This window comes from Oncorhynchus mykiss, unplaced genomic scaffold, assembly GCF_057628025.1.
Source record: "Oncorhynchus mykiss isolate SJ-2025 unplaced genomic scaffold, ASM5762802v1 scaffold93, whole genome shotgun sequence".
Taxonomy (NCBI): domain Eukaryota; kingdom Metazoa; phylum Chordata; class Actinopteri; order Salmoniformes; family Salmonidae; genus Oncorhynchus; species Oncorhynchus mykiss.
The window spans coordinates 2,497,501-2,514,159 of record NW_028322092.1 but is presented as its reverse complement, the minus strand read 5'-3'; the positions used below and the strand labels follow the sequence as shown (position 1 = coordinate 2,514,159).

General features: G+C 46.3%; 1 protein-coding gene across 1 annotated transcript in view; it reads right to left on the bottom strand.

Moving 5' to 3' along the window:
• Window positions 1-16,659, bottom strand: part of LOC110513475 (intermembrane lipid transfer protein VPS13B) — a gene marked incomplete at its 3' end in the record, with an annotated part of 690,119 nt that overhangs the window by 323,461 nt on the left and 349,999 nt on the right.

The window sequence follows — 16,659 nt, the reverse complement described above, 5'->3', positions numbered from 1 at the left end:
CGGTACCCCCTGTATATAGCCTCCACATTGACTCTGTACCGGTACCCCCTGTATATAGCCTCCACATTGAAGACAGGGTGACTGAGACAAGACAGGGTGACCAAGACAAGACAGGGTGCCTGAGACAAGACAGGGTGCCCGAGACAAGACAGGGTGACCGAGACAAGACAGGGTGACCGAGACAAGACAGGGTGACTGAGACACCCTGTCCCTACAGGTCTAACCGATGACACAAGTCACTGTGTTGCGATGAGAACACGGAAGCAACGCTCTGTGATGTTTTAAACATACTAGCTGGAAATGTCACGAGCCCAGGTGACTGATAACCAGTCTTTATAAATCAAGGTCAGTGTGAGCAGGAAGACTTCAGAGAAACATCCTCTCGTATCTCAGCCTGTTATTAGTGAACGCTGAGTGACGCCATGTTGATCACACTCCTCTTAATATCGACAACAGAAAAAGACAGGGTGGGTGTATCTCCCTTCTCCAGGACAACAGAATAAGACAGGGTGGGTGTATCTCTCTCTGCTCCAGGACAACAGAAGAAGACAGGGTGGGTGTATCTCTCTGCTCCAGGACAACAGAAGAAGACAGGGTGGGTGTATCTCTCTCTGCTCCAGGACAACAGAAGAAAACAGGGTGGGTGTATCTCTCCCTGCTCCAGGACAACAGAAGAAGACAGGGTGGGTGTATCTCTCTGCTCCAGGACAACAGAAGAAGACAGGGTGGGTGTATCTCTCTGCTCCAGGACCTCACTCACTAAAACAGTTCTACCTTCTCAACACGGCAACGATACAGTCTGAACCAGGAAGTGTTTAACCTTCAGACCGATGCTTTAACACCGACAAACACACTCACAAACACCACTTACCTCGCTAGCTACCGTCATTCACATCTCACTGTCATCGGGTGTGTGTGTGTGTGTGTGTGTGTGTGTGGAGGGGGGGCGTCTGGGGGAGGGAAGATGGAGAGAGGAGGAGGAGGAGGGGTGGGAGGATGAAGATTGAGGAGGGAGAGGAGACTTGTCTTTGAAGTACTAGAAGCTCAGTGCTTTTATCTCTCTCCCTGTAATCATCCGTTACCAGACAACACAGCTGACTTCTAGGGACACTATCTCTCCCTGGATTTATACGACATGAAAAACAACCAGACGGTTAACTACGGGAACAACTCAGGGTCACTGAGGAGGAGGTTTAACTACGGGAACAACTCAGGGTCACTGAGGAGGAGGTTTAACTACAGGAACAACTCAGGGTCACTGAGGAGGAGGTTTAACTACAGGAACAACTCAGGGTCACTGAGGAGGAGGTTTAACTACAGGAACAACTCAGGGTCACTGAGGAGGAGGTTTAACTACAGGAACAACTCAGGGTCACTGAGGAAGAGGTTTAACTACAGGAACAACTCAGGGTCACTGAGGAGGAGGTTTAACTACAGGAACAACTCAGGGTCACTGAGGAGGAGGTTTAACTACGGGAACAACTCAGAGTCACTGAGGAGGAGGTTTAACTACAGGAACAACTCAGGGTCACTGAGGAGGAGGTTTAACTACAGGAACAACTCAGGGTCACTGAGGAGGAGGTTTAACTACGGGAACAACTCAGGGTCACTGAGGAGGAGGTATAACTACGGGAACAACTCAGGGTCACTGAGGAGGAGGTATAACTACAGGAACAACTCAGGGTCACTGAGGAGGAGGTTTAACTACGGGAACAACTCAGGGTCACTGAGGAGGAGGTATAACTACAGGAACAACTCAGGGTCACTGAGGAGGAGGTATAACTACAGGAACAACTCAGGGTCACTGAGGAGGAGGTTTAACTACAGGAACAACTCAGGGTCACTGAGGAGGAGGTTTAACTACAGGAACAACTCAGGGTCACTGAGGAGGAGGTATAACTACAGGAACAACTCAGGGTCACTGAGGAGGAGGTTTAACTACGGGAACAACTCAGGGTCACTGAGGAGGAGGCAGGAGAGGAGGTTTTACTACGGGAACAACTCAGGGTCACTGAGGAGGAGGTTTAACTACAGGAACAACTCAGGGTCACCTAGGAGGAGGTTTAACTACAGGAACAACTCAGGGTCACTGAGGAGGAGGCAGGAGAGGATGTTTAACTACGGGAACAACTCAGGGTCACTGAGGAGGAGGCAGTAGACCTTACAACCAGAGGGTCACCGGTTCAAATCCCAAGTGGAGTAGAACATGGATTATTAATTATGTTACACAACTGAACCATCCGTCTGAAGTGGCACCCTATTCCCTACGTAGTGCACTACTTTTGACCAGGGCCCCTATAGGGAATAGGGTGCCATTTGGGAAGGAGCCATAGTTGGTTGGCGTGATGTAATCCCAATGTCATCCAAAAACAACTAAAGAAAGGCTCCCTTGAAATGTTAAACTTCTGGGTCAGAAATGGTTTTGACTCGACCCACAAAATCAGAAATCTGCCACCTCTTGTGAATGATTCACACCATTTTAGGGAAAGAACCAGAGAGGTGATGAGCCGTTGGAGGAGAACAGGACCGGGTCTTATATACCACTCTATTCCCTATGTAGGCCCCCCTATGACCAGGGCCCATAGGCCCCCCTATGACCAGGGCCCATAGGCCCCCCTATGAAGAGGGCCCATAAGCCCCCCTATGACCAGGGCCCATAGGCCCCCCTATGACCAGGGCCCATAGGCCCCCCTATGACCAGGGTCCATAGGCCACCCTATGACCAGGGTCCATAGGCCCCCCTATGACCAGGGCCCATAAGCCCCCCTATGACCAGGGTCCATAGGCCACCCTATGACCAGGGCCCATAAGCCCCCTATGACCAGTGCCCATAAACCCCCCTATGACCAGGGTCCATAGGCCACCCTATAATTACAGTCTGAACTGTCTAAGATATCACATCAGTAATAATGACCGTCTGAACTGTCTAAGGTATCACAGCTATCAGTAATAAGTACAGACTGAACTGTCTAAGATATCACAGCTATCAGTAATAATTACAGTCTGAACTGTCTGAGGTATCACAGCTATCAGTAATAATTACAGTCTGAACTAAGATATCACAGCTATCAGTAATAAGTACAGTCTGAACTGTCTAAGATATCACAGCTATCAGTAATAATTACAGTCTGAACTGTCTAAGATTTCACAGCTATCAGTAATAATTACAGTCTGAACTAAGATATCACAGCTATCAGTAATAAGTACAGTCTGAACTGTTTAAGATATCACAGCTATCAGTAATAAGTACAGTCTGAACTGTCTAAGATATCACAGCTACCAGTAATAATGACAGTCTGAACTGAGGTATCACAGCTATCAGTAATAATGACAGTCTGAACTGTCTAAGATATCACAGCTATCAGTAATAATGACAGTCTGAACTGTCTAAGATATCACAGCTATCAGTAATAATGACAGTCTGAACTGTCTAAGGTATCACAGCTATCAGTAATAATGACAGTCTGAACTGAGGTATCACATCTATCAGTAATAATGACAGTCTGAACTGTCTAAGATATCACAGCTATCAGTAATAATGACAGTCTGAACTGTCTGAGGTATCACAGCTATCAGTAATAATGACAGTCTGAACTGTCTAAGGTATCACAGCTATCAGTAATAATGACAGTCTGAACTGAGGTATCACAGCTATCAGTAATAATGACAGTCTGAACTGTCTAAGGTATCACAGCTATCAGTAATAATGACAGTCTGAACTGAGATATCACATCAGTAATAATGACAGTCTGAACTGAGGTATCACATCAGTAATAATGACAGTCTGAACTGAGGTATCACATCAGTAATAATGACAGTCTGAACTGAGGTATCACATCAGTAATAATGACAGTCTGAACTGAGGTATCACATCAGTAATAATGACAGTCTGAACTGAGGTATCACATCAGTAATAATGACAGTCTGAACTGAGGTATCACATCAGTAATAATGACAGTCTGAACTGAGGTATCACATCAGTAATAATGACAGTCTGAACTGAGGTATCACATCAGTAATAATGACAGTCTGAACTGAGGTATCACATCAGTAATAATGACAGTCTGAACTGAGGTATCACATCAGTAATAATGACAGTCTGAACTGAGGTATCACATCAGTAATAATGACAGTCTGAACTGAGGTATCACATCAGTAATAATGACAGTCTGAACTGAGGTATCACATCAGTAATAATGACAGTCTGAACTGAGGTATCACATCAGTAATAATGACAGTCTGAACTGAGGTATCACATCAGTAATAATGACAGTCTGAACTGAGGTATCACATCAGTAATAATGACAGTCTGAACTGAGGTATCACATCAGTAATAATGACAGTCTGAACTGAGGTATCACATCAGTAATAATGACAGTCTGAACTGAGGTATCACATCAGTAATAATGACAGTCTGAACTGAGGTATCACATCAGTAATAATGACAGTCTGAACTGAGGTATCACATCAGTAATAATGACAGTCTGAACTGAGGTATCACATCAGTAATAATGACAGTCTGAACTAAGGTATCACATCAGTAAAATAAATGACCTCATCTCTGCATCTATGAAATGGTCCCTCAGAAACGTTTTGTACTGGAGGTGGGGGCTCAATAGGTAGAGAGAAAGCTCCCCCCCCCCTCACCCACGTCCTGACCCATCATATCTAGCCATGTAGAGAAAGCCCCCCCCCCCCACCCACATCCTGACCCATCATATCCAGCCAGACAGAGAGAGGAGCCCAGCTGAGGTTAGTGTGGAGTGCCCCCCCCCCCCTCCAGCTGAGGTTAGTGTGGAGTGCCCCCCCCCGAGCTGAGGTTAGTGTGGAGTGCCCCCCCCCCCGAGCTGAGGTTAGTGTGGAGTGCCCCCCCCCAGCTGAGGTTAGTGTGGAGTGCCCCCCCCCCCTCCAGCTGAGGTTAGTGTGGAGTGCCCCCCCCCCGAGCTGAGGTTAGTGTGGAGTGCCCCCCCCCCAGCTGAGGTTAGTGTAGAGTGCCCCCCCCCAGCTGAGGTTAGTGTGGAGTGCCCCCCCCCTCCAGCTGAGGTTAGTGTGGAGTGCCCCCCCCCCAGCTGAGGTTAGTGTGGAGTGCCCCCCCCCAGCTGAGGTTAGTGTGGAGTGCCCCACCCTCCAGCTGAGGTTAGTGTGGAGTGCCCCCCCCCCTCCAGCTGAGGTTAGTGTGGAGTGCACCCCCCCCTCCAGCTGAGGTTAGTGTGGAGTGCACCCCCCCCTCCAGCTGAGGTTAGTGTGGAGTGCCCCCCCCCCAGCTGAGGTTAGTGTGGAGTGCCCCCCCCAGCTGAGGTTAGTGTGGAGTGCCCCACCCTCCAGCTGAGGTTAGTGTGGAGTGCCCCCCCCCCCCCCCCCAGCTGAGGTTAGTGTGGAGTGCCCCCCCCCCCCCTCCAGCTGAGGTTAGTGTGGAGTGCCCCCCCCCCTCCAGCTGAGGTTAGTGTGGAGTGCCCCCCCCTCCAGCTGAGGTTAGTGTGGAGTGCCCCCCCCCCCTCCAGCTGAGGTTAGTGTGGAGTGGCCCCCACCCAGCTGAGGTTAGTGTGGAGTGGCTACCAGTGTGGGAACGGGGAACAAGGCCTTTAATCTGACCACTGTATACGCACATCCCACTACTCTCTCCCTGTGTTCATATACAGAGACTATACACAGGAACACTCACTCATACACACAGCCACTCACACTCCCTGTGTTTACAGGCTGTTTATCCAAGCGGCCCGGTGGCAGGCGGGTGTGTGGGGACAGGGGCGTGCGTGAGGACTAAGAGGAGACCGGGGTTGGGGGGGGGTCTCACGGAAGGTCAAGCCACACACAGCGCTAGGAGTCAGGCCCCCGGGGGGCCACTCAACATGATGAGAGTTAGTTTACTACTACTGTGTTGAGACAAGCTCCCCCCCCCCCGGGGGCACTACATAACCTCTGTCTACTCACAGTTCACCATGTGCTGCCTCTCCTCGTGACTCTGCTTCTGTAGTGGTGTGGCTGCAACATTTCCTGGTGGTTTGACTTCAGTTACCTCTATACAAGGGGAAGCACCGATACGACTAGATCAATGTTATTCATTAGGAGAGGTGTGGAATTGAGAGGAGAGGTTGTGATCATACTGGAGAGGAGAAAGACTGATTGAGCCCTAGAGACAGAGAGAGAGCGAGAGAGAGAGAGACACAGAGCGAGAGAGACACAGAGAGAGAGAGAGAGAGAGAGAGAGAGAGAGTGTGGAGTGCCCCCCAATGTTATTCATTAGGAGAGGTGTGGAATTGAGAGGAGAGGTTGTGATCATACTGGAGAGGAGAAAGACTGATTGAGCCCTAGAGACAGAGAGAGAGCGAGAGAGAGAGAGAGAGAGAGACAGAGCAAGAGAGACACAGAGAGAGAGAGAGAGACACAGAGAGAGAGAGAGAGAACCAGAGAGACACAGAAAGAGAGACAGGAAGAGAGAAAGAGGGAGAGAGACAGAGAGAGAGAGACAAAGTCCAGGACTGTTTTCTCAGGGTCCAGATGAAAAAGCTGATGTAAAATAAGCGTTTGATTGGACTGAAACTCCAACAATCTGCTGTAAAGGGCTCTGAAGAGAGATGTCTTGTGGTTTGGGTTAGGGGTTAGGGTTAGGGTTAAGGTTAAGGTTAGGGTTAGGGTTAAGGTTGGGCTCTGAAGAGAGATGTCTTGTGGTTAGGGTTAGGGTTAAGGTTGGGCTCTGAAGAGAGATGTCTTGTGGTTTGGGTTAATCCTGACGGAGGAACCACTGGGTTGAAATAGGAGACTAAAACAAAAATGACGACATGAAGAGTTAATGACCAGAGAGAGTGAGGGAATGTGCCACCATCCCTCAAACACCATGAAATCAAGGAACCTTATTTGTCTTCGACCGCACAACTAAAACCCACTAAGTTCTCCTCTGTGAAATAATACATTCTCTAAGCTGGCATCACCAAACAGGTCATTCATTTGGTTGGAGAGGTGGGCATATACAGAGGGTTAGTGTTTCAGGTTAGAGAGGTGTAGACAGTAGTGTTTCAGGTTAGAGAGGTGTAGACAGTAGTGTTTCAGGTTAGAGAGGTGTAGACAGAGTAGTGTTTCAGGTTAGAGAGGTGTAGACAGAGTAGTGTTTCAGGTTAGAGAGGTGTAGACAGTAGTGTTTCAGGTTAGAGAGGTGTAGACAGTAGTGTTTCAGGTTAGAGAGGTGTAGACAGAGTAGTGTTTCAGGATAGAGAGGTGTAGACAGTAGTGTTTCAGGTTAGAGAGGTGTAGACAGAGTAGTGTTTCAGGTTAGAGAGGTGTAGACAGTAGTGTTTCAGGATAGAGAGGTGTAGACAGAGTAGTGTTTCAGGTTAGAGAGGTGTAGACAGTAGTGTTTCAGGTTAGAGAGGTGTAGACAGTAGTGTTTCAGGTTAGAGAGGTGTAGACAGAGTAGTGTTTCAGGTTAGAGAGGTGTAGACAGAGTAGTGTTTCATGTTAGAGAGGTGTAGACAGTAGTGTTTCAGGTTAGAGAGGTGTAGACAGTAGTGTTTCAGGTTAGAGAGGTGTAGACAGAGTAGTGTTTCAGGTTAGAGAGGTGTAGACAGAGTAGTGTTTCAGGTTAGAGAGGTGTAGACAGTAGTGTTTCAGGTTAGAGAGGTGTAGACAGTAGTGTTTCAGGTTAGAGAGGTGTAGACAGAGTAGTGTTTCAGGATAGAGAGGTGTAGACAGTAGTGTTTCAGGTTAGAGAGGTGTAGACAGAGTAGTGTTTCAGGTTAGAGAGGTGTAGACAGTAGTGTTTCAGGATAGAGAGGTGTAGACAGAGTAGTGTTTCAGGTTAGAGAGGTGTAGACAGTAGTGTTTCAGGTTAGAGAGGTGTAGACAGTAGTGTTTCAGGTTAGAGAGGTGTAGACAGAGTAGTGTTTCAGGTTAGAGAGGTGTAGACAGAGTAGTGTTTCATGTTAGAGAGGTGTAGACAGTAGTGTTTCAGGTTAGAGAGGTGTAGACAGTAGTGTTTCAGGTTAGAGAGGTGTAGACAGAGTAGTGTTTCAGGTTAGAGAGGTGTAGACAGTAGTGTTTCAGGTTAGAGAGGTGTAGACAGAGTAGTGTTTCAGGTTAGAGAGGTGTAGACAGAGTAGTGTTTCAGGTTAGAGAGGTGTATACAGAGTAGTGTTTCAGGTTAGAGAGGTGTAGACAGAGTAGTGTTTCAGGTTATAGAGGTGTATACAGTAGTGTTTCAGGTTAGAGAGGTGTAGACAGAGTAGTGTTTCAGGTTATAGAGGTGTATACAGTAGTGTTTCAGGTTAGAGAGGTGTATACAGTAGTGTTTCAGGTTAGAGAGGTGTAGACAGTAGTGTTTCAGGTTAGAGAGGTGTAGACAGAGTAGTGTTTCAGGTTAGAGAGGTGTAGACAGAGTAGTGTTTCAGGTTAGAGAGGTGTAGACAGAGTAGTGTTTCAGGTTAGAGAGGTGTAGACAGAGTAGTGTTTCAGGTTAGAGAGGTGTAGACAGTAGTGTTTCAGGTTAGAGAGGTGTAGACAGAGTAGTGTTTCAGGATAGAGAGGTGTAGACAGTAGTGTTTCAGGTTAGAGAGGTGTAGACAGAGTAGTGTTTCAGGTTAGAGAGGTGTAGACAGTAGTGTTTCAGGTTAGAGAGGTGTAGACAGTAGTGTTTCAGGTTAGAGAGGTGTATACAGAGTAGTGTTTCAGGTTAGAGAGGTGTAGACAGTAGTGTTTCAGGTTAGAGAGGTGTAGACAGAGTAGTGTTTCAGGATAGAGAGGTGTAGACAGAGTAGTGTTTCAGGTTAGAGAGGTGTAGACAGTAGTGTTTCAGGTTAGAGAGGTGTAGACAGTAGTGTTTCAGGTTAGAGAGGTGTATACAGAGTAGTGTTTCAGGTTAGAGAGGTGTAGACAGTAGTGTTTCAGGTTAGAGAGGTGTAGACAGTAGTGTTTCAGGTTAGAGAGGTGTAGACAGTAGTGTTTCAGGTTAGAGAGGTGTAGACAGAGTAGTGTTTCAGGTTAGAGAGGTGTATACAGAGTAGTGTTTCAGGTTAGAGAGGTGTAGACAGTAGTGTTTCAGGTTAGAGAGGTGTAGACAGTAGTGTTTCAGGTTAGAGAGGTGTAGACAGTAGTGTTTCAGGTTAGAGAGGTGTAGACAGAGTAGTGTTTCAGGTTAGAGAGGTGTAGACAGTAGTGTTTCAGGATAGAGAGGTGTAGACAGTAGTGTTTCAGGTTAGAGAGGTGTAGACAGTAGTGTTTCAGGTTAGAGAGGTGTAGACAGTAGTGTTTCAGGTTAGAGAGGTGATTTTGAAGTTATGCATGAGAGGCATGACACCACTACCTCAGCTCCATCACTACCTCAGCTCCATCACTACCTCAGCTCCATCAATACATCAGCTCCATCACTACCTCAGCAGTACAGCAGAACCTCAGCTCCATCACTACATCAGCAGTACAGCAGAACCTCAGCTCCATCACTACCTCAGCAGTACAGCAGAACCTCAGCTCCATCACTACCTCAGCTGGTACAGCAGAACCTCAGCTCCATCACTACCTCAGCAGTACAGCAGAACCTCAGCTCCATCACTACCTCAGCTGGTACAGCAGTACCTCTGCTGGTACAGCAGAACCTCAGCTCCACCACTACCTCAGCTGGTACAGCAGAACCTCAGCTCCATCACTACCTCAGCAGTACAGCAGAACCTCAGCTCCATCACTACCTCAGCTGGTACAGCAGTACCTCTGCTGGTACAGCAGAACCTCAGCTCCACCACTACCTCAGCTGGTACAGCAGTACCTCTGCTGGTACAGCAGAACCTCAGCTCCATCACTACCTCAGCTGGTACAGCAGAACCTCAGCTCCACCACTATCTCAGCTGGTACAGCAGTACCTCAGCTCCATCACTACCTCAGCTGGTACAGCAGAACCTCAGCTGGTACAGCAGAACCTCAGCTCTCCTTGTCATATCAGTGGTGAGAGGTTGTTTGAGGATATCAGCCTTTGTCCCAAATGGCACCCTCCATAGGGCCCTGGTCAAAAGTAGTTCACTACATAGGGAATAGGCTGTCATTTGGGACTCAGGACAGTATCTGTGTAGTTATATAGGGAATAGGCTGTCATTTGGGACACAGAACAGTATCTGTGTAGTTATATAGGGAATAGGCTGTCATTTGGGACACAGGACAGTATCTGTGTAGTTATATAGGGAATAGGCTGTCATTTGGGACACAAGACAGCATCTGTGTAGTTATATAGGGAATAGACTGTCATTTGGGACATAGGACAGTATCTGTGTAGTTATATAGGGAATAGGCTGTTATTTGGGACACAGGACAGTATCTGTGTAGTTATGTCTCTGCAGCCGTAAGCCGTTGAAGTGTCCGACCGCAGCACAGCTGTCCTCTGTAGAACAACAATCACATCAATGGAGTTCCTGTCTGTCAAGGACTATCACTGCTTATCCTCTGACCCACACATTACTGCATGACTTCATTACCTCATTACTTCATTACCTGATTACTACATTACTGCTTATCCTCTGACCCACACATTACTGCATGACTTCATTACCTCATTACTTCATTACCTGATTACTACATTACTGCTTATCCTCTGACCCACACATTACTGCATGACTTCATTACCTCATTACTACATCACTGCTTATCCTCTGACCCACACATTACTGCATGACTTCATTACTGCATAGCTTCATTACCTCATTACTACATTACTGCATAATGTCATTACATCATTACTACATTACCTCATTACTACATTACTGCATAACTTCATTACCTCATTGCTACATCACTGCTTATCCTCTGACCCACACATTACTGCATAGCTTCATTACATCATTACTACATTACTGCATAAATTCATTACCTCATTACTACATTACTGCATTACTACATTAATGCATAACTTCATTACATCATTACTACATTACTGCATAATGTCATTACCTCATTACTACATTGATGCATAACTTCATTACCTCATGACTACATTACCGCATAATGTCATTGCATCATTATCTTATTACTACACAACTACATTATCACATTACTGAATTACATCATGCCTGCATTACTGTATAACATCATTACTGTACTACATCATTACCTCATTTATACATTACATCATTACCACATTCCTGAATTACCTCATTAATACATTGCATAATTTCTACATTACATCATTACTACATTCCTGAATTACCTCATTAATACATTACCTAATTCCTACATTACCCCATTACTGCATTCCTGAATTACATCATTATGCATTACCTCATTCCTACATTACTGTATTACCTCATTGCTACATTACCTAATTACTACACTACATCATTACTACATTACTGTATTGCATTGTTGCTACATTACCTCATTACTAAACTACCTAATTACTACATTACCATATTACTTCATTGCTACATTGGCTCATTACCATATTACTGCATTACATTATTACCTCGTTACTACATTACTAAACTATCTAATTACTACATTACCATATTACTTCATTACTACATTGACTCATTACCATATTACTGCCTTACATTATTACCTCGTTACTACATTACCATATTACATCATTACTACATTACCTCATTACTACAAGGCCATGTGGAGCACACGTCACTCAGGAGGAGAGGGGCTGAGAGACATGGAGGAGTGATGGAGAGAGGGAGAGGGAGACGGAGAGAAGGAGAGGGAGAGAAGGAGACAGAGAGGGAGAGAGGGAGAGAAGGAGACAGAGAGGGAGAGAAGGAGAGGGAGACGGGGAGAGAAAGAAAGGGAGAGAAGGAGAGGGCGAGAAGGAGAGAGGGAGAGAATGAGACAGAGAGGGAGAGAGGGAGAGAAGGAGAGAGGGAGACGGAGAGGGAGAGAAGGAGAGGGAGACGGGGAGAGAGAGAAAGGGAGAGAAGGAGAGGGAGAGAGAGAGAGGGAGAGAGAGAGCAGGGTGAGGATGACATGCCAAACTGAGTGTAATCAGAATGTTGGTCTAGGATCCTGACTGGGCCTCTACATTACACGGTATGTTCCTCCAGCCAGCCTGGGGAGAGTCTAGCTGAGGACCCAGAGAGATGAGAGAAGGAGACATCTGGAGGGATGGGGAGGCTGGGGGTGTCCATCACCGGGCTGTAGGCTGGGTTGGGCCATAAAGGAGGTGCTGCTTCTCTTTCAAGTTCAGCGAGAGAAGAGAAGGAGTAAGTAATTAATAACAGAGAAGGGGAAGGGGATGGCGGGAATCTCTCTCTCACACACCTCAGGGATGGTCAACAAGGATCCAGAACACATTACCTAACGCTTCAGGACCGAGGCCAGAGTATGTTGTGGTTTATCGAGGTTATGACCTCAACGATGCTGGATTTGATCTGAGAGACGATAGTGCTGCAACATATTACAATTCTACAGAGATCTGTGTGTGAGAAACAATGTTTGTGTCGTGAACCTGGCCTACATTATAACCTGGCAGGAAGACCACGATGAACACACAGAGACAATGTCGTGAACCTGGCCTACATTATAACCTGGCAGGAAGACCACGATGAACACACAGAGACAATGTCATGAACCTGGCCTACATTATAACTGTCATATACCTGGCAGGAAGACAGCGATGAACACATAGAGACAATGTCGTGAACCTGGCCTACATTATAACCTGGCAGGAAGACCCCGATGAACACACATAGACAATGTCGTGAACCTGGCCTACATTATAACCTGGCAGGAAGACCACAATGAACACACAGAGACAATGTTGTGAACCTGGCCTACATTATAACCTGGCAGGAAGACCACGATGAACACACAGAGACAATGTCGTGAACCTGGCCTACATTATAACCTGGCAGGAAGACCACGATGAACACACAGAGACAATGTCGTGAACCTGGCCTACATTATAACTGTCATATACCTGGCAGGAAGACAGCGATGAACACATAGAGACAATGTCGTGAACCTGGCCTACATTATAACCTGGCAGGAAGACCCCGATGAACACACAGAGACAATGTCATGAACCTGGCCTACATTATAACTGTCATATACCTGGCAGGAAGACCACAATGAACACAGAGACAATGTCGTGAACCTGGCCTACATTATAACCTAGCAGGAAGACCACAATGAACACACATAGACAATGTCGTGAACCTGGCCTACATTATAACCTGGCAGGAAGACCACAATGAACACAGAGACAATGTCGTGAACCTGGCCTACATTATAACTGTCATATACCTGGCAGGAAGACCACAATGAACACAGAGACAATGTTGTGAACCTGGCCTACATTATAACCTAGCAGGAAGACCACAATGAACACACATAGACAATGTCGTGAACCTGGCCTACATTATAACCTGGCAGGAAGACCACAATGAACACAGAGACAATGTCGTGAACCTGGCCTACATTATAACCTGGCAGGAAGACCATGATGAGCACACAGAGACAATGTCATGAACCTGGCCTACATTATAGCTGTCATATTCCTGGCAGGAAGACCACGATGAACACACAGAGACAATGTCATGAACCTGGCCTACATTATAACTGTCATATACCTGGCAGGAAGACCACAATGAACACACAGAGACAATGTCATGAACCTGGCCTACATTATAACTGTCATATACCTGGCAGGAAGACAGCGATGAGCACACAGATACAATGTCATGAACCTGGCCTACATTATAACTGTCATATACCTGGCAGGAAGACCACGATGAACACACAGAGACAATGTCGTGAACCTGGCCTACATTATAACCTGGCAGGAAGACCACAATGAACACAGAGACAATGTTGTGAACCTGGCCTACATTATAACCTGGCAGGAAGACCATGATGAGCACACAGAGACAATGTCATGAACCTGGCCTACATTATGACTGTCATACACCTGGCAGGAAGACCACAATGAACACAGAGACAATGTTGTGAACCTGGCCTACATTATAACCTGGCAGGAAGACCATGATGAGCACACAGAGACAATGTCATGAACCTGGCCTACATTATGACTGTCATATACCTGGCAGGAAGACCACAATGAACACAGAGACAATGTCGTGAACCTGGCCTACATTATAACCTGGCAGGAAGACCACGATGAACACACATAGACAATGTCGTGAACCTGGCCTACATTATAACCTGGCAGGAAGACCACAATGAACACAGAGACAATGTCGTGAACCTGGCCTACATTATAACTGTCATATACTTGGCAGGAAGACCACAATGAACACAGAGACAATGTTGTGATCCTGGCCTACATTATAACCTGGCAGGAAGACCATGATGAACACACAGAGACAATGTCGTGAACCTGGCCTACATTATAACCTGGCAGGAAGACCACGATGAACACACAGAGACAATGTCATGAACCTGGAATACATTATAACCTGGCAGGAAGAACATGATGAGCACACAGAGACAATGTCATGAACCTGGCCTACATTATAACTGTCATATAACTGGCAGGAAGACCACGATGAACACAGAGAGACAATGTTGTGAACCTGGAATACATTATAACCTGGCAGGAAGACCATGATGAGCACACAGAGACAATGTCATGAACCTGGCCTACATTATAACGGTCATATAACTGGCAGGAAGACCACGATGAACACAGAGAGACAATGTTGTGAACCTGGAATACATTATAACCTGGCAGGAAGACCATGATGAGCACACAGAGACAATGTCATGAACCTGGCCTACATTATAACTGTCATATAACTGGCAGGAAGACCACGATGAACACAGAGAGACAATGTTGTGAACCTGGAATACATTATAACCTGGCAGGAAGACCACGATGAACACGCAGAGACAATGTCGTGAACCTGGCCTACATTATAACCTAGCAGGAAGACCATGATGAGCACACAGAGACAATGTCATGTACCTGGCCTACATTATAACCTGGCAGGAAGACGACAATGAACACAGAGACAATGTTGTGAACCTGGCCTACATTATAACCTGGCAGGAAGACCACAATGAACACAGAGACAATGTCGTGAACCTGGCCTACATTATAACCTGGCAGGAAGACCACGATGAACACACATAGACAATGTCGTGAACCTGGCCTACATTATAACTGTCATATACCTGGCAGGAAGAACACGATGAACACACAGAGACAATGTTGTGAACCTGGCCTACATTATAACTGTCATATACCTGGCAGGAAGACCACTATGAACACAGAGACAATGTCGTTAACCTGGCCTACATTATAACCTGGCAGGAAGACAACAATGAACACAGAGACAATGTCTCTGAACCTGGCCTACATTATAACCTGGCAGGAAGACCACAATGAACACACATAGACAATGTTGTGAACCTGGCCTACATTATAACCTGGCAGGAAGACCACAATGAACACAGATACAATGTCGTGAACCTGGCCTACATTATTACTGTCAAATACTTGGCAGGAAGACCACAATGAACACAGAGACAATGTTGTGATCCTGGCCTACATTATAACCTGGCAGGAAGACCACAATGAACACAGAGACAATGTCGTGAACCTGGCCTACATTATAACCTGGCAGGAAGACCACGATGAACACACATAGACAATGTCGTGAACCTGGCCTACATTATAACCTGGCAGGAAGACCACAATGAACACAGAGACAATGTCGTGAACCTGGCCTACGTTATGACTGTCATATACCTGGCAGGAAGAACACGATGAACACACAGAGACAATGTTGTGAACCTGGCCTACATTATAACTGTCATATACCTGGCAGGAAGACCACGATGAACACAGAGACAATGTCGTGAACCTGGCCTACATTATAACCTGGCAGGAAGACCACGATGAACACACATAGACAATGTCGTGAACCTGGCCTACATTATAACCTGGCAGGAAGACCACGATGAACACAGAGACAATGTCGTGAACCTGGCCTACATTATAACTGTCATATACCTGGCAGGAAGACAGCGATGAACACATAGAGACAATGTCGTGAACCTGGCCTACATTATAACCTGGCCTACATTATAACCTTGCCTACATTATAACCTGGCCTACATTATAACCTGGCCTACATTATAACCTGGCAGGATTTATTTGATTATTGAACCTTTATTTAACTAGGCAAGTCAGTTAAGAACAAATTCCTATTTTCAATGACGGCCTAGGAACAGTGGGTTAACTGGTCTAGGAACAGTGGGTTAACTGGTCTAGGAACAGTGGGTTAACTGGTCTAGGAACAGTGGGTTAACTGGTCTAGGAACAGTGGGTTAACTGGTCTAGGAACAGTGGGTTAACTGGTCTAGGAACAGTGGGTTAACTGGTCTAGGAACAGTGGGTTAACTGGTCTAGGAACAGTGGGTTAACTGGTCTAGGAACAGTGGGTTAACTGGTCTAGGAACAGTGGGTTAACTGGTCTAGGAACAGTGGGTTAACTGGTCTAGGAACAGTGGGGTTAACTGGTCTAGGAACAGTGGGTTAACTGGTCTAGGAACAGTGGGTTAACTGGTCTAGGAACAGTGGGTTAACTGGTCTAGGAACAGTGGGTTAACTGGTCTAGGAACAGTGGGTTAACTGGTCTAGGAACAGTGGGTTAACTGCCTGTTCAGGGGCAGAACGACAGATTTTTTACCTTGTCAGCGCTGGGGATTTCAGCTAACAGACCAGAC